The following is a 19135-nucleotide window of genomic DNA, read 5'->3' on the forward strand; positions in this document are numbered from 1 at the left end:
GCCCCTTCTTCAACAGAGACCGAAGATCCACAGAATGTCAGGGAGGGAGGGGCCGGAAGAAGCCTACTCCTGTCCATTTTACAGGTGAGGAAACCGAGGCTGAAGGAGTCCAAGTCAGTGAAAGTCGCTCAGTCGTGTCCAACTCTTTGTGACCCCATGGATTGTACAGTCCATAGAATTCTCCAGGCCAGAATACTGGAGTGGGTAGCTGTTCCCTTCTCCAGGGGATCTTCCCCACCCAGGGATCAAACCCAGGTTTTCCACATTGCAGGCAGATTCTTTACCAGCTGAGCCACAAGGGAAGCCCAAGAATACTGGAGTGGGTAGCCTTTCCCTTCTCCAGGGGATCTTTCTGACCCAGGGGTCAAACCCAGGTCTCCCACATTGCAGGCAGATTCTTTACCAGCTGAGCCACAAGAGAAGCCCAAGAATACTGGAGTGGGTAGCCTTTCCCTTCTCCAGGGGATCTTTCTGACCCAGGGATCAAACCCAGGTCTCCCACATTGCAGGCGGATTCCTTACCAACTGAGCTATCAAGGAAGCCCTTCTACATATAATGGAATAGTATTCAGCTTTAATATGGATGGAAATCATGTCACATGCTCCAATGTGGATGAACCTCAGGATGTTATACTAAGTGAAATAAGTGAAAGTCGTTCAGTCGTGTCCAACCCTTTGTGACCCCATGGGCTGTATAGTCCATGGAATTCTCCAGACCAGAATACTGGAGTGGGTTGCCATTCCCTTCTCCAGGGGATCTTCCCAATCCAGCGATCGAATCCAGGTCTCCCGCATTGCAGGTGTATTACCAGCTGAGCCACAAGGGAAGTCCAAGAATATTGGAGTGGGTAACGGTCTTTCCCTTCTCCAGGGGATCTTCCCAACCCAGGGATCGAATCCAGGTCTCCCGCATTGCAGGCGGATTCTTTTACCAGCTGAGCCACCAGGGAAGCCCGAAGGAGTCCATGGACCTGTCCAAACGGCCTAGAGTCAGCAAAGGCGACCAGAACTGGAACCCAGGCCTCCCTCCGCCAGGCCCCGGGCTCCTTCCCTGAACCAGGCGCGGGAAGGCTGGTGCCATCTGCTTTCGGGACGGGCAGGGGGGTGGTACCAGAAGGGGCCTAGCCGGCGGCCTGGGGCGACTTGAAAGGCTTCTTCCCCGTCCTGGGCCACCGGGGCCACACTTCCTGGCAGAGAACCCGGGAGGACGCGGGGCGGTCCTCTCCCGGGCACCGCCCCACAGGCCTCTCCCACACTCTCAGGCCAGGGGCCAAAGGTTAGGAAGGCGGAGCTGGAGCTTGGTTCCGCCCCCTGCCTCGAGATCCTCGCAGGGCTGCGACCCGGTCAAGGCAGCAAGGGGCCGGCGTGGAGAGGGCGGAGGCGGGGCGCTGCAGGGCCAGAAGGGGGAGGGGTTAGAGCCGGGGGCGGAATCGCCGTGGGTTGGTGGGCGGGGCTAAATGGAGGGCGTGGTCGAGCGGGGGCGGGTCCGCAGGAAACTTGAGCTCGTGCCCCGCCTCCGGCCCCCGCCTCCGGGCCCCGCCTTCGCGTCCCCTTCCTTCCCGGGGCTGGCGGGCGGGCCGTGGCGACTGCAGGCGGCGAACTGGCGGCTCTGCGGACGCGCGGGCGCCTCCACCTCGCTCCCTCCCTCTCTGCCGGCTTCCTTTTGTCTTTCCGCGAGGCGATGAGCGCAGGGCCAGCGCGGCGGCTGCGGGCGCACGGAGGCCCGCGCTCATAGGCACCCCTTCCCCGGCCTCGGCGCGCCAGTCCCTCGCAGCGGCCCGTGCCCGCCCCCAGCGCCGGCGGCGCGGAACTTGGGCTCGGGGAGCTCGGCAGATCGCGTCCTGCGACGGAGCAGGTAGGAAAGGGGTTGGGCTGCGGGTGGAGCGGGGCGTGTGCTGCGGTCGGGCTCTCTGCGTGTGTGTGTGCGTGTGTGTGCGCGTGTGCGCGTGTGCCGGGGTGATTGTGTTTCTCTGCGCTGTGGAGTTGTGGTTGACTGAGTACGGCGGTGTGTCCCTGGAATGGCGTGTCCTCGTGGGGCATCCGTGTGTGCAGCTGGAATCGGCACATTCTGAGGTTGCGTTTGTGGAATCGTGTCGGGGCGCAGTTGCTGGTGGGGACCAGTGCGCGGAGTGTTTATCGTGTGTGAGCGGCTGTGCGTGTCGGGGTGCGGATGGGCAAGGTGGGCGTGGGCGGACCAGACCCGAGCGCAGAGCCGCGCGGGTCCCGGCCGGCCGGCGCAGTGCGGAGCTATAGACAGAGCAGGGATCCGAGGCCGGGGGTGGAGGGTGGCTAGCCCGGGCTTTGGGGACAGCCGGGCGACCCCCACCCGGGGACAAGTCCGCGCCGCCCACTTGAGTCGCCTGTGCGCTCTGGCCAGGGGAGGGGGCCGGCGCAGCGGCCATCTGCTCGCCCCTTCCCAGGCGGAGGGGCGGCGGGCAGAGCCCTGCGGCGGAGTTAGGAGCCTGGGCATCGCAGGGACTAGCGCCCGCGCCACCTGTGCCCGATACGCCACCATCCCGGATCGCGGTTTTCTTATCAAATGGAGACAGTTCCCCCCTTCCTCGGGGTCTGTCGTGATGGATAAAATGAGAAACATCGAAGCTCGCTCTCGTTCGGCCGAGTGCCGGGCACACAGTAGGTGTTATGTTAACTGGATTAGCGTCTCACTTTAAAAAAATCCTTTCTTTCCCCCTTTATCGTGGGAGACGCTCCTGTTCCACCCCCCACCCCATCCCCCGCCCCATGTGTCATGTGCTTCTCCTGCCGCCCTAACTTAACCACGAAGCTCGGAGACCCGAGAAAGTTTAGGCGGCCGGCGGCGCCGTCTCCCCGCCGCGGCTCCTGGCCGCCGCCGCCTGGAAGGTGCAGGAGCGCGCAGCGCCGGGCGCCCGCCCTTCTCCAGCCGCTAAGCCTGGCGCGCCCGAGCGGGGGTCCCTCTCCTGGCCGAAAGCAGAGGCTGCGGGAGTCAGGAGCCCTTTTGTTCAACAAGTGCCTACTCCCTGGGGGCCTGCGGATCTGCCATCTGGGAGCCCAGCGGTGAGAAAGTGGCACTCCCCGCAGAGACGCATCTCGGGCTCCCGGGGCATCCCTGACCAGGCCTGGTCACGGGAAGGCTGCCCCCTTTTCCTCCCCGCCAACATCCATTACCCCCTAGAGGAGCATGATTGTCAGGATGGCGAGTCCTGCCTTGGGCGCTGGCATCGAACGCTCTACGTTCTGCACCCCGCTCACCCCCCACCCCCCCAATATCCCTTTTCCCTCTGATCAGCCTTGTGCAGGAAGCTGAGGGTCTGCGTGGGACTCTTTTCTCCAAGTCCCACGCCTTAATTTTTAATGTTTAGTGTCAAACCTGCTGCTCGTTGAACTGCAGTGACTGTGCACGCAGCTCTAACCAGCATTCGCTTTCAGGCGGAGTCCGGCCAGCCACACCAGAGCGCTTGCTCAGATCCAGCAGGGCGAGCTGGCCAGGGCTGCTCTGCCGCCTGCCTTCTGCCATAGCCTGGGATTCCTCCCCTTCATCTCTGGTTTCTTCCTTTCAGGACCCTTCTCAGACGGGGGTAAAAAAAAGAAACACAAAACCAAAAAACAACTTTCAGCAAAGGAGCAGCTGACCTCATGGTACATGTGGTTCTCAAAATGAAACGCTGGCATGGAGTGGGCAGGGGCTGCGCTTGGGTCCGGGTGCCTTTCCAAGTGTTCAGTGCTCTCGGCTGGTGTTCTCAAGGAAGCTTCCGCAGGCTTCTATGACACAGGAGCAGAAACCTCTGGCTCAGTTCCTTTGGTCTGCCTTCCGCTGGGACCCAAGCCCTGAGATATCCACAGTGATTGCAGGCCAGGGGAACTGAATAATAAGCTAATTTGTCATCCTCAGTTCGTGTTAGGAGCACACTAAGAATGCAACCTGCTTTTCGTGTTTCCATAAAAAGATTTTATATCCTAGAGGAGAAGAGGGCTCTTGATCTGAATCCTATTCTCATCCTCATAATCAGATTTCAACAATAATATTAAAAAAAAAAAATCAGTCTGACTTTGTCTGCTCTGAAGACAGACCAAAAGCTGGGATTTCCCCCTCCCGCTGAGTTAAAACCAGCTCTTTGTCTTAAGGAAACCAGTGTCATGGACTTAGATCTTTTTCTGTTTCACTTTTGAAAGTGCCTGTAATTACTGAGCTCTTGAGGTTTTACTGGATAATGTGTTGGAAGAAAGGGCCAGGGACTCTGCCTCTGGCTTGCCGTGGGATGTGGTGCCATGCTCTCGCCTTGCCTGCTCCACTTGTGTTCTGATTTTTGTAAGCTGGGACGCATACGTCAATGTGTGACAATAATTTGGGAGACCTTGCTTTGGGAGTCAGGTGCACAGGAGAACAGAGATTTGCCCCAACACTAGCCAATGACCCACTCATTTTCAACAAGCCCCTCTCGAGAAAGACTCCAAGACAAAAAGCTTGAACAAATTCCTTTAGGATTTCTTCTAAAGTCCCTTTCTGGCCGCAGGGCTGTGCAGAATTAGAAGAACAGAAGGTCAAGGAGTGGGGTCTCGTTGGCCCACACTCCCTAGCCCTGGCCTTGTGCTCACCAAGCCCCCTTTCTACCTGGAGCTTCTGTGGAGTTTCATCTGGTGCAGAGGTAGGGCTGTCATCCAGGGCTTGCAATTCCTGCCCTCAGGGCTCCGCACACATAATTTCAACATTAACATGAAATACCATGGTGAGTATCTGTGCGTCCGAGTAGTGCGTCTTCCCCTTCCTCCAACAGACCTTCCCCCAAACTTACGATAAGACCTTGCCTTGCCCCTTTGAAAGTGGTGAAGTGCCATGGTCTGATAATCCAGGATACTAAATTAATGAGGAGCCCCAGAGTTTATTTGGCACTGGAGAGTAAGCCTGTCTGCAGCTGACATTTTATCTAGGTTGAGGATTGGGTTTGTATGAGAATTTAGTGTTCCAGCAAGACCTAAACTGTGCTTGTTTGTTGCAGGTTGATGCTTCCAGTTTATGAGTTGCCAGCTTAGACTTGACGGGGGATTATGTGTGTTTTGCTAGTTTGTCAGCCCCTGATGTCATTGTGCTGGGGAAAGAGAGCCCTTGGAGGCTTAATCACACTCTACTCTGGGACTCACCATTCTCCTGTAGTCTCTTCGGGTTCCTTATATGTTTTCATGCCCACCCGCAAGGCTGCAGATCTGTGCATCTCGTGTGGGTCTTATCCTCTTCCCTTTGGGCTCAGTTTCCAATCAGGATGATGGAGGGTAATCGTGTATGGAGACAGCAGAGCAGACTTAGGGTTTTTTGGTGCCTCTTGCCACATGGGAAAAAACTCTTTCAAATCACTTTCCACCAAAAAGAAGGGAAAAAAATGCGTTGGAATCTACTAGTGTGGATTTCATGTAACTTCAGGTAATCCATACAGTTTGACAGGTGGAACGTGTATTAGGCACTGAGCAAGGTGCAAGTCTAAAGAATTTTTTTAAAAATCATCTGAAAAGCACAGTGAATCCTTTCAGAGAGCCTCACCTTGGCTGTGTCATTTCAAGTCAAATTGAATTTCAGAGGCAAAGCTTCACATCTTGGTGTTCGTGACACGTGACTAAGTAAAGACACTTTCTGAAAGGCCTCAGGCTCCCTCCCCTGCTGCACTGGGGTAGCCAGGATGCTTTCTTTTTACCTTTTCATTTTCCTTCAGAGGGGCTTCCCTGGTAGCTCAGCTGGTAAAGAATCTGCCTGCAATGCAGGAGGCCCTGGTTCGATTCCTAGGTCGGGAAGATTCCCTGGAGAAAGATTAGGCTACCCACTCCAGTATTCTTTTATTTTTTTCCCACTGTAGTGGGACACGACTGAGCGACTTTCACTTGTCAGGTACTTATATTCCTTCATAAACCCAGTGCACCCCTCACCCCCACCCCCACTTGCTAATCCAGCTGCTGTGTTTCCTGGGTATTTGTTTCTTTTTCTAGTTTCAGGTACAACCCAAGTTGACAGGAAGCCAGGAGACTGGGGTGGGCCTGTCTCATTAGATGAGAAGTCTTCTTTGAGGAGCTAGTGACAGGTTTCTGACCCTTGGCTAAGAAACACTCAGGATCGTTCAACTCTTACTCCTTGGATAAAGCCGCCATGATCCTGGACACAGGAAGAAAGTTTTGGGGGATGTGTCGTTCCGCTCAGGGAGGTCTTCCCCGATTGCTGGAATACCCTGTGATCCTAGCTGGTCTTCCCTTGCTGTGTGTCCCCTTCAGCGAGGGAGGTGTCCCCTTGGTCGGGCACCTGCTGTCACCTCGGTGAGCTCTCCACGCTCTGACCCAGTGCTGTTGTGTGCTTCACACTTCATTGTTGTTCAGTCGCCAAGTCGTGTCCGACTCTTTGCAACCCCAGGGACTGCACCACACCAGGCCTCCCTGTCCCTCACCATCTCCAGGAGTTTGCCCAAGTTCATGAACTTGTTGCCATCCAACCATCTCGTCCTCTGTTGTCCCCTTCTCCTCCCGCCTTCGATCTTTCCCAGCATCAGAGTCTTAACCAATGAGTCAGCTCTTCACATCAGGTGGCCAAAATATTGGAGCTTCAGCATCAGTCCTTCCAGTGAATATTCAGGGTTGGTTTCCTTTAGGATGGACTGGTTTGAAGTGTTCCGTGCTACCACACATCACAGCAGAGCCTAGAGTCCCTCCACACATCCCACCCCACCCTGAGTTTCTGGCCCCTTCTCCCTTCTTTCTCCACCCATCTAATGGGTCAGCCCCCTGTTGCCCCACCCCTCTCCCCACCCTCATGCCTCTACTTCCCAACACCCAGCCAAGCCTCATCCCTCAGGCTGGAGCTCAGCTTGTATTCCTTTGCTGCAGGCATGCTGTCCTCAGGTCAGTTTTTCGATTTCTTCATCTCCCTTTCCACCCCAACCACCCCCCAGGTTCATTCTCTTCTTCAGTGAAAAGTGAAAGTGAAGTCACTCAATCGTGTCCGACTCTTTGCAATCCCATGGACTGTAGCCCACCAGGCTCCTCCATCCATGGAATTTTTCAGGCAAGAGTATTGGTGTGGGTTGCCATTTCCTTCTCCAGGGGTTCTTCCTGACCCAGGGATTGAACTCGGGTCTCCTGCATTGTAGGCAGACGCTTTACAGATTGAGCCACCAGAGAAGCCCACTGCTAAACACCTTCTGTAGCCTTGCTCCAAGCCTGACTCTGAAAGCTGGGCCTGGGCTTCATCCCTGTCCGGGGAGCTTGGTTGCAGTTGTGGGGTGGGGAGACCATCCAATGAGCTGGTGGAGTTGACAGGTGCCTGGAGAGCAGCTCCTGCCTTGGCCCCAGGCCTGGGGAGAAGCACTGTTTGAGCTGTAGGATGACATGTTTCTGGAGGCAGCTGGGGACCCGGGGAGGCTGGAAGTGGGACTTCGAGGGTGAGGCAGGCCAGTGGACACGGTGTCTTCCTTCTCCTCCCACCCAGACTTGATCCACTAAATTCCTACTTCAGTCTTTAAAGACTTTTTAAATTAACAACTTTATTGAGGTATAATTTACATACCGTAAAGTGTACCCATTTATTTTTTTTAATTTAATTTTATTTTTAAACTTTACATAATTGTATTAGTTTTGCCAAATATCAAAATGAATCCGCCACAGGTATACATGTGTTCCCCATCCTGAACCCTCCTCCCTCCTCCCTCCCCATACCATCCCTCTGGGTCGTCCCAGTGCACTAGCCCCAAGCATCCAGTATCATGCATCGAACCTGGACTGGCAACTTGTTTCATACATGATATTTTACATGTTTCAATGCCATTCTCCCAAATCTTCCCACCCTCTCCCTCTCCCACAGAGTCCATAAGACTGTTCTATACATCACTGTCTCTTTTGCTGTCTCGTTCACAGGGTTATTGTTACCATCTTTCTAAATTCCATATATATGCGTTAGTATACTGTATTGGTGTTTTTCTTTCTGGTTTACTTCACTCTGTATAATAGGCTCCAGTTTCATCCACCTCATTAGAACTGATTCAAATGTATTCTTTTTAATGGCTGAGTAATACTCCATTGTGTACATGTACCATAGCTTTCTTATCCATTCATCTGCTGATGGACATCTAGGTTGCTTCCATGTCCTGGCTATTTTAAACAGTGCTGCGATGAACATTGGGGTAAGTGTACCCATTTAAAGTGTATTGTTTGATGGGACTTCCCCGGTGGTCCAGTGGTTAGGACTCCATGCTTTCACTGCCAAGGGCAAGGATTTGCTCCCTGGTTGGGGAACTAAAGAACCCACAAGCCTCACTGCACAGCCAAAAATTGTGTATTATTTGATACTTTTAAGTAAACTTACAGAGTTGTACAACACAACCCAGTTTTAGAATGTTTCCCTTACCTGGAAGGCTCCCTCATGCCCATAAGCTGTCACTCCCTGTTCCCACCCCTGGCCCCGGGCAATCACCCTCTGGCTTTCTGTCTCTTGATTTGCCTTTTCTTCCCTGCTTTGTAGATTTGGCTTGAGGGCCTCTTCCTGGAGGCCTTCTTGGAGTCTTCCAATTAGAATTGGCTTCTGAAGGAGCCAGTGCTCTCTCCCTGGGGGTTGGCAAGCTCTTGGAAGGAGCCTCAGGTCTCATTGGCCCCTTGTCTACCACCTGGCACAGCACCGGGCACCTGGAAGGCCCAGAGCATGTTGACTGGCCTGAATGAAGTTGCCTCCCTTAAGTTTCTTGTGTGAACTCCTGAGTATCCAGCAAGGTATTGGAATTTAAAGTACAGGGTGGCCTTCCCTGGTTGTCCAGTGGTTACGAATCTGCCCTCCAATGCAGAGGACGCTGGTTTGATCCCTGGTCTGGGAAGATCACCCCTGCACCGGGCCACTAAGGCCACCAGCCACAAGTACTGAGCCAGTGTGCTGCAACTGCTGAAGCCCGTGTGCCCTAGAGCCTGCACCGTGCTGGAAGAGAAGCCATTGCAGTGAGAAGCCTGTGCACCGGCACTAGAGTAGCCTCCACTCTCCACAACTACAGAAAGGCCAGCCTCCCACACTGTGCACAGCAATGAAGACCCAGTGCAGCCAATAATAAGTAACTATTTTTTTAAAAAATACAGTGTGTGTCATTGTGCTGTGAGGCCCTGCTGCACTGGATTACTTCCGCAGGTACGTGTGAGGCAAGTGGGATCAAACTCATTTTTTGAAATGAAAACGTGGAGGGAGAATGCCCAAATCAGAAAATAGAGGAACCAAGAATTACTTTGTTTTCCATGCATATTTGCTAGTTAGGGGCTGCCCTGCAGTTTTTCCTGCCATTGCCTCTCAAGCAATGTAAACTCCTTCCTACCTGGCTCACAGCTGACCATGTAGGAGTGACTCAGTGTAAGTGCGAGACATGCAGAGAGACCTCTTGGTCTGTAGATGGAGGGAGGCCCTGGGGAAGGGAGGGATACTTGCGTTTTCATGCCTTGTGGGTTTCAGAAGTTTCTTCTTGCATCATTTTTGTTCTCTGAGGAAAGGAGCGGAAGAAGGAAACTTCATTTTACAAGTGTGCAGCCCGAGACACAGAAATTGTGTACCCAGTGTGTATGGGTCCACGTGGGCCTGGTGTGTAGACACCCAGGTCACAAGAGGTCTTGCTCCCCCACTGATTCAGAGAGCTTTCACAGTGGACAGTGGCGGTGTCTTGTTTCTTCCTAAGAGATCGGGGTTGTTGCAGCAATATACCAGGGGAAAGACCAGGGGTGGGGTCAGGTGGAAAGACCAGGGATGGGGGTTCTGGTCCATGTCTACTCTGTGGTTTATTGGCCAAGTGAGGCTTTCTGAGCCTGAACTTACTCAGGAACAAGAAGGGGTTCTAGGCCCCCCATCAGACAATCTCATGAAGCCTGGATATAGAAGACCCGTTGGGCTGGTCACCTGTCTGCAGAAATGGAGGAGGCTGTAGTTCTTCCTTGGCACTGAGGATTTCTTTCCAAATTTGGTTTCATTAGGCACATTTTGACCCAGACTGAGGTCACCAGGCACGTGATGTGAGAGCCTGTGAATGTGTGTGGAAGGGAGCTGGGTGCGCGGGGTGGGAGGGGTATCATTATTTGGCGTTTGGGGAGCTGCCACATTGGATTGTCCCAGCTTGCATCTTCTGTAGAGTCTCTCAGGGTCCCTGATGCAGCCACGGTGACCCTGAACTTGGAGGGCTGCGGGTTCTTCCGCAACCATTAAGAGACACACCTGCCCTCCCAATTCTTTTCCCCCTGGGGCGCTTGGAAAGCATTTATTAGTTTGGACAAGTGGGTGCCGATGGGCTAAAGGGGACCGCTGGCAATGTGGGCAGGACTGAGGTTCCGAGCAGCCGCAGGTATGGATCACAAGCGCCATTTTCCCTCCATCAGCAAAATGCTCAGGTCTCAGCTTCCTTCCTGTGCTTTAACAGGACTTTTCCAGAAAACAGAATTGATGGCAGCTCCCCACCCTTCCCTGTCACTCCCATCCTCTCTGTCCTCTCTGCTTCTGTAATCTACTTTTGGAGGGAAGTGAGAACCTCTCCGAATCAATTGCCTGGGTTTCTAGAGAATTGAGAACCTCTCCGAATCAATCGCCTGGGTTTCAAGATGATTGTGACAACGTCGTGCAATTTTCTGTATTTACCGGTGTGGCTGAGTCGTTGGGGGGCGGGGGGTGGTGTCCCCTGAGGGGAGGGGGGACAGGACTGGTGGTAGGCTCGCCCTCTCTGTCCCTCCCCGCCCTCCCCAGAGCGTGGGGCGGCGGCAGGAGCCAGGCTTTATTAAAGATCCTTCAGTGACCGGGGCTAGTGCCACCACTGGTGACGCAGCCTGGGCAGCCTGGCACAGCGTCCAGGGGTGGGGGGCGTAGTGGCTGCTCCGGCTCATTTGGGGGGTCTTTCTTCCTCCCGGTAAGTAAAGGCACAGGCAGGCCTGGGACAGATGCTGAGGCCCCCGCTCTCTTGCTGGCCAAACGTAGGCTTTCTTATTCTCTGGGGATTGCGTTTTCCTCTTCTTTCTCTCTAAAGACAGGATAAAGGATTGCGGCTTTTTATGAGCATATGTTCTAGGGGATTCGCTATTACCTGACCTAAAAACAATATGGCCTGGCTGATAGTTCTCAGAGCTAGCTGTAAAGTGAAAACTTAGGCATTTGGGAATTGTTTCAGCATGGTTGGTGTGAGTAGGGGAGGGGAAGGTGTAGCACAGGTAAAGGATTCCAGGTTCTCTGGACCCGGGACACTCAAGCAGGGTCAAGGTCTCACTGTGTTCCCCCCACTCATAGCTCCTTCCCCCGTGTGTTGTCCTGGGCCAGTTGCCGGCTCTCTAGTTCAACCACATCATCCTTATCCTCATCATCACCATCACCATCGTGATTACTAGCATCACTATAAGCATCATCATTACTCAGTCTCAGCATTGCTTCCCAGCATTTGGCTGCTGCAGCTCCTAGCCCGTTTCTGCTATATTTGCTGTTCTTTGGGGGATGCCCCCTCCTATTAGGGGGTTAATGAAGAGAGTTACGACAGGATGGTAGGCACAGAGCCCCCGAATGGGTGGATGATGGAATGTTACTCTGAAAATGGCCTCAGAGAATAACTAATCGGGATGATGCTTAGAAAGATCTCATCTGTGATGATTAATTTTATGTGTCAGACTAAATTTTATTTTTAAATTTTATGTGACAAGGCTAAGAGATGCCCAGGTAGCTGGTAAAACATTATGTATGGGTATGTCTGTGAGGGTGTCTCTGAAAGAAATTAGCATTTCATTCAGTAGATGGAGTAAGGAAGATGGTCCTCAGCAATGTGGGGAGGTGTCAGCTAATCCACTGAGGGCTTGAGTAGAACAGAAAGATGGAGGAAGGAGGAATTGGCTCTTCTCTTGAGCTAGCATGTCTGTCTTCTCCTGTCCTTGGACCTCAGTGTTCCTGGTTCTTGGGCCTTTGAACTTGAACTGCTGACTTTCTTGATTCTCCGGCTTGTGCATGGCAGAGTCTAGGACTTCTTGGCTTCAAACCGTGTAAGCCAATTTCTATAATGAACCAATCTATACATGTTTAGAGAGTAGTCTCCCCTCATCTGGGGTTTCACTTTCCACGGTTTCAACTACCCATGCTCAACCGTGGCCCAGAAATGTTAAATGGAAAATTCTAGAAAGGCACAATTCCCCAGTTTTGCATTTCGTGGTATTCTAAGTGGCATAATGAAATCTCACACTGTCCCACCCTGTCCCCCTGGCTCAGTGATCCAGGACCACCCAAAGCAGATGGCCCTCCTCCTGACACAGCATCAGGTCAGTAGAAGCTTAACGTAACATCTCAATGCCTGTGTCCTTCAGTCACTTTATCTCGTGGAGGCATTTTATCATCTCATGACATCACAGGAAGGATGAGTACAGTATAAGACAATATTTTGACAGAGAAAGAGAGATCGTATTACATAACTTTTATTCCAGTGAATTGTTACAATTGTTCTATTTTATTATGAGTTATTGTTGTTTATCTCTTACTGTGCCTAATTTATAAATTAAGCTTTATCATAGGGGTATTTGTATAGGAAAAAAAAATAGCATATATAAGGTTCAGTACTGACTGCAGTTTTAGGCATCCACTGGGGGTCTTGGAATGTATCCCTCTCTGATAAGTGGAGCTAATGTATGTGTGTGCGTGCACAAGATATAAGATGTATGCTTGTCTGTCTAGCTGGAGGGCCCTGGCGGATTCACCTCTCATTCTTTTAGGCCCAGTGGGGAGCCAGTGTCACCCTTGCCCCTCCTGGGAGGACAGTCCGCTCAGGCTTCCAGGTATGTTCTCCAGGTCCTTTGCTGATGAGCGTCTCCAGAGCCTAACCTCGCAGATTGAGTACCCAGCTGTCTGCCTCTCTCAGGGCAGTGGGCCTTTTTGCAGGCTGGGACCTGTGGGTTTCTTCTCTGTGGTGCCCCCATTCCTCGCACTGAGCCTGGGACACAGTGGATGTCCAGATGTGTGGCTGAACCATCCTCTTCTCTCAACTGTAGGGTGGTGGGTGAATTGAATTATTTAAAACTTAGCACCTTGGCTAAGGGGCCTGCTGGGCAGGCCTGAATGTGTGATTGGACGGTTCAGTGCACTAATGCTGCTTTCTGTGCGGTCGCTGGTGGCGAGTGTTTTACACGTTCATGGGAACTGCAGGACAGTGGTCTGAAAGGCGTTGCAGCTTCGTGGGCTGGTGGAGAGAACCCCATCCCCCCGCCATCCTGTTATTGTCTGGCTTTCACTTGGTGTGAGCGGTTTTTCCTCTCCAGATCTCAGTTTCCTCATTTGTCAAAGCAGCTTGGGGCTAGATAGCCTCTAAATTCTCTGCCCACTCTACAAACCAGGAAAAATGCTTAAAAATGTAAACATGAGGGACTTCCCTGACGGTCAAGTGGTTAAGACTCTGCACTTCCACTGCAGGGGATATTGTTCGATCTCTGATCAGGGAACTAAGATCCCACATGTCTCAGGACATACGCCCGACTAGAGAGGCCCACACACTACAAGGAAGAGTCAGCCCCTCCAAACAAACAAACAAATACAAACCTCTTAGGAAACAGATGCAATTGCTATGTGAGGAGCTGGTATTACCATTCAGAGAGACTGAGAATACTGAAGAACCCATTTGTGGAGCGCAAACTAGAAGGAAGGGGTCGGGCAGAATGTACTGGGGTTAGGGAGAGGACTTCTCTGTATTTCATCCATCCATCCATTCAAGGCCTTTTTATAACTTCCTGTGCCCGGGATGGTGCCATGTCTTAAGGAAACTGAGATTAAGAAGACAAGGACTCCCGGTACCAAGGAGGAGCCTGATTTTAGCGGGGTATTTGCTGTGGGAGCACGGAAGAAGGTTGGTAATTGAGCTGAGATCTTAGGCTCTAGATCTGCGCCTTTCTTGGAAACTGTTTACAATTCCTCTAAGAGGACATGCTGGCAAGAAAAGCCAGTTAGAGGATGTAGATGTTGCCCTCCTGGGTGTAATAGGGCACTTCTATTTTTTCCTGGGAGGTCATGCCACTCATGATCTAAGAAACTGGTGAACTGAGCATCATGTTTTGACTAACTGTAAACCAGAGAGAAGTCAGAAGTAGGGAGTATTGTACAAGACAAGTGACTGTATTATTTTCAGATGAGAGTGTATGTACTGATGTAAATTCCTGACTGGCTTTCACCTCAAATTGGTCTTTTTAATGAGTTACAGAGAATTCTTTGAAATGAACACATTTCTGATAGTAAGCTAGTAGGTGTTTGCTAAAGGGGTTGAAAACAAGCAATTTAAATGTGTCGTCTAAATACGGGGCTGGAAAGCAAGATGTAGAACTGTGCAGACAACTTCATTCCCATTATGTTTAGGAGGGAAAAAAAGATCAGAGAAAATAGAAGGGAAGGAAATAGGCTGAACTGTTAACAGCAGTCGAGTCTGGCAGGATTGTGTGTGCGTGTGTGCCCAGTCCCTCAGTCATGTCCAGCTCTTTGTGACCCATGGACTGTAGCCTGCCAGGTTCTTCTGTCCATTGGACTTCCCAGGCAAGAATACTGGAGGCCACTTCCTCCTCCAGGGGCTCTTCCCAACCCAGGGATCGAACCCATGTCCTCTGCATTGGCAGGCAGGTTCTTTACCACTGAGCCACCTGGGAAGCTCCGTGGGATCATGAGTTTCTCTTTTGTGTGTGTGTGTGTTGCTGTACATTCTAAATTTTCACCCATGGGCCTATATTTGTTTTGCAATTGGGGAAAAAAAAAAAAGGTTTTAAAAAGGAGCCTCAAGAAGGCATTCCTCTGATAATCTTGTTTATCCTCTTAATTTACTTAGCAAAGTTTCTTTTTATAGTCAGACTAGCTGGAACCCATAAATTCCATACTTGTGATGATTTGAATTAATGGAAATTTATCATACTACATTATTAGAATTTGTTAATCTCATCTAAATTCAATACTGAGTAACTCTATTAACTTGGATATAAAAAATCGTTCCAAAAAAAAAAAAAAAAATCGTTCCAAGTCTCCCAAGGAATTCACCATTTCAACATGGCAGGGGTAGAGTTTGTATATAATCAGCAGGTGCTGCTTGAATCTGGGCATTCACTTTGTGTCTTGACCTGGACGGAGGCTTCGAGCGTCCTGCTGTGTTGATGCTGGGTGTTTTAACAAGGTTTTAGTGAGGTGGTTTGATGTCCTCGGACCTACCTGCCCCTGCTTTTCCTTCTCTGTTCTCATCACCGAGTGCTCATGCAGTGGCCTTCTTCCAGGAATAATCTCCTTTACTATTTGTCTCTCAGGCTGATGTTTTTCAGCTCCTGTTTTTGAAAATAACACTTTTGGTACCCCATCCTGGCTCTTCCTTCCTGACTCCCCCAGAGTGGAACTGCTGGTCTTCAGCTGTGAATTGAAGGACTCCCAGGGATAGTCCTTCCCCCTGCCCCATGCCTTTGCTGCTTCAGCCTTGGACTTGGGTTGATGTTGGGTTGACTTGACTTGACCTTGGGCTCACATTGGATTGACTGTCTTTATTTATGGTCTGGTGAGCAGGGCCGTCTCAGTACTTCTTAGGGCCATGCCTGACTTTCAGTGGTGTCCCTCCAAAAGGCTTCTTAGGCTGTTATTCCCATCATTTTTCAGGGGTTTAATCTGTCTGAGTCCAGGATATTGAGTCAGCAGTGGAAAGTTATGAAGGCGAAGCCAGCCATCAGAGAAATTGGCTAATATGAAAGATTAATTTCAGAGTGAATGAAGGGGAGGGATGCGTGGGGCTGGGCTGTCTCTCTAGGCAAATAATATTGCTATAAAATGTGAGAAATCAGAGGCTGCCTCTGCTACTTTCTTAGTGCCAGCTTATAGTTTCTTGGATAATCTAGCGTCCATATTTATGATCTTGAGAAAAAATATAATTGCCAGCAAAATTACATGCACATCTGGTTAATTACTTCAGAATGCTAACCATGAGGAAATCATATTTTTTAAAAATTAGTCTGGCTCCTGTGTTCCGAAATTGTTATTTTTGAAAGCCAGTTGTTAGGTTATTGTGTCATTCCACAGGGCGGCAGGAAGGAAGCTCTCCTGTCACTGGAGACAGGTAGGTTACCACGGAGACGGGTGTGTCCCACTGGTTTCCTGGGTATCTCATTTGTCCTGGAGAAGGAATAAACCTCACTTTCTGTGATATTCCTGAAATTGTGTTTGTGAATTAAATTTTTCTAAACAAAGGTCCAATGTTTTATTGACTTACAAGGGGATTTCTGACATGATTTTGCCCTTCGTTCTGTTTGCTTAATTTATAATGCTGTATAACCCTACTTTTCCTATCAAAATGCTTAAAATGCATTGAAGGAACACCCATCCTGAAACAGCAACTGGAAAAAAAATCTTTTAATAAAACTAAGAATGCTCTCTTCTGTGTGAATGTGATTGCCCCAGACAGTTGAACAAATTAGTTTGATAATTCTGTGTCATAAGCCAAGCTGGGGGATACACTGATGAGCAAGATGGTGGTGGGCCTGCCCTTGTGCAGCTTATATTAAGGTTGTGACCCAAGGCAACCGGAAGCCAAGGGGGGGCCCTGGTCTGAGCTGCCCTGGTTTATATTGTCAGCCACTGCCAAACCAGGGGCCTTGAACCCCGCTCACTGTCCCACAGGGCGAGGGGGCTGGGCCTTGTTGGAGGGATGACATAGCTGCTGACTTGTTTGAGCTGTTTTTATTCACGAGCATTTTCCAGAATGTGCAACAGTGCTTTATCAGTCTGCTTATCATAATTTTATACATGAAAAAATTCTATTCATGCCTATTCTTGGGTCTCTCTCCATCTAACAGTTTCTAAAGGCAACCGCTTGATGGTTAACTGTGTAGAAAGCTCCTTGTACCCCCTTGTCAAAAACCTGGCAGTTTCCTTCCTTGCTGCATCCCATTCGGCTTCAGCATCCTCTGATCTCACAGAAACAGAGCACCCCGCCCCCTGTCCCAGCATCAGCAGCTGGAGGCCCATGGTGGGCGTCCCAGCCTCTCTCTCCCACCCTGTGCTTCTTTGCAGTCACTTCCTCAGCAGAAGGCACATCCTCTCTTATCCTTCCCTTCTGCGGGTTGGTAATGAGCACAGGCCTCCTGCAGCCCCACCGCTGGACAGCCCGTTTTGCACAAGCTCCTTAACTGGTTGGGACCTTGAGTGGGATTGTCACAGTCTGAAGAGGCTGCCCCTGGTCATGGAACAGAGTTGGTGACTCTGTTGGGTGTCGGTGAGGTTGAGAAAGTGGCAGACTCCACCCTGTGGATTTGAACAGAGATCTTGGTCTCATAGCCTCAGAGGATGCTGTGATCTGAACAGGGAAACAGGTCCCACATGCCCTGGGCTTAGGGACATCCTGACTAGTTGAGCTCCAATTTGAACGGAACTGGAGATGTCTCTTCCTGATCCTGCCTTGACTTCCTTCCCATCTAATGGACAGGGAACAGAGTCATTCTTTTCAAAGGAGAAAAAGGCTCCTCTATCACTCTGTGTCAATCCTGTTCTCCTCCCTGAGGCTCAAACACCACCCACCCTCACCTTCTTCATGCAGGTCCCCCTTGGGTCTGCCAGGCACTGCCCTGGAACATCTGTTGCCTCATCTGTGAAATGGGAAGTATAGAACGTCCCTCTTAGGATTGTTGTAAAAATAGCCATTACATTTCTTATAAACTCCAAATTGCTGTATAAATGTAAGGACCATCACCACCATCATCACCACAATCACCATCACCACCATCACCACCATCATCATCACCATCACCACCATCACCATCACCACCATCACCACCATCACCACCATCACCATCACCAACCTTTTTATTCACATCCTGCTGCCCTTGACACATGATTGCCTAAAAAAGCAGGGTCTTTCTGGCTCCGTCTGTGGAATTTGAATTCCCAGTCTTCTGTCCTTTTCCTTTTTCTCATCTGGGATTAACCTGTGGTTTTCATTTTCCACCTGCAAGATGTTAGTCCATAGAAGAGAGCTGGGGAATGTTCTGTCCGAGCTTCACAAAGGACGTGGAAATCTGTATCTGCTCCTCCGTCCTTCTGGAACATTGGATCTGCTCCGTCTTTGCTCCTGTCCCCTGCTGGGCAGGGGACTGACTGGCCGTTTGTGTGCTGGGCAGCCTGGGAACTTACTGCTCAGATTAAAGACATTTATTGAAATATGGGCAGTCAGCTTGGCTCAGGTCAGATCATATATTGAGCAAGCAGCTCCCCTTAAACCCGCTCCTGGATTACAGCCAGCTGTGTGGTACACCTTTGTCAGTGACTGAGGGGTGGGATGGGGACTTGGTAGAAAACTCTCAGGGACGTTTTTCTTTATTCTTCTTTTTGAAAGGGACTTTCTTCATATCTGGCCTCCTTGCTAAGGGAGCTGGTGCTGGGGTTTGGGGTTATGATTCTCGACCATTTGAGGACAGGAGCATTTGCTACACCCTTATGCTTGCCCCTGTACCCTCCCAGATTGCCTTCACAACTCCTAGCCTTGCTCAGGGGTTGCCTCCTCCAAGAAGTCCCCTGGGCCTGCTCAGGCGTCTGCTCTTCCTGGGGCACGGCTGCTCTGGCTCACACAGCCATGCCATATGCAAAGCTCTGGTCCTGGCCAGTCACCTCCTGGCCCGGGGCTCCTAAGGGCAGGAACCATGTAGTGAGTAGTCTCCCTTTAAGCAGAGACTGGGCTTGGGGAGAATGCCTAGGTTGGGAAAGGTGCTGTCTCATGAGCCAACCCTCATTCATTCATTCATTCATTCACATAGCTCCCATTGTGTGCCAGACTCTGCACTAGAGAATATCCAGTGGAAATCCTGTACTCTCAGGGCTTATGTTTCCAGCTGAACACAAGAAGCAGTAAACTAAAGTTTACTTTATATGTAAACTATATGTAAACTTTATATGTAAACTTTCAATATGTAGCATAATACTGTAATGCTGTAGTATATGATATAATATGGATGCTAGGTTGCTTCAGTCATGTCCAACTGTTTGCAACCCTATGAACTGTAGCCCACCAGGTTCCTCTGTCCATGGGATTCTCCAGGCAAGAATACTGGAGCGGGTTGACATTTCCTCCTCCAGGGGATCTTCCCAGGAATTGAACCCACGTCTCTTATGTCTCTTGCGTTGGCAGGTGAGTTCTTTACCACTAGCACCACCTGGTAAGCC

The 19135-nt window shown here is 50.7% G+C and overlaps 1 protein-coding gene across 8 annotated transcripts in view; it reads left to right on the plus strand.

Moving 5' to 3' along the window:
- The first annotated feature begins 1584 nt into the window (after positions 1 to 1584).
- HPCAL1 (hippocalcin like 1) overlaps positions 1585 to 19135 on the plus strand; it is a 117180-nt gene continuing 99629 nt past the window's right edge. For 3 of the 8 annotated variants that reach the window (XM_086323536.1, XM_086323540.1, XM_086323530.1), the window contains exon 1: positions 1585 to 1855. The gene's annotated coding sequence lies outside the window, so the exon portion shown is untranslated. Of the gene's footprint in view, positions 1856 to 1934; positions 2074 to 12693; positions 12757 to 19135 lie in introns of those variants that run through there. The other 5 variants (XM_086323534.1, XM_086323531.1, XM_086323533.1 and 2 more) reach the window with 4 other exon arrangements.

The sequence above is a fragment of the Bos grunniens genome, chromosome 11 (genome assembly GCF_055505025.1).
Source record: "Bos grunniens cultivar Pamir isolate PY7600 chromosome 11, Bosgru_T2T1.0, whole genome shotgun sequence".
Classification (NCBI taxonomy): domain Eukaryota; kingdom Metazoa; phylum Chordata; class Mammalia; order Artiodactyla; family Bovidae; genus Bos; species Bos grunniens.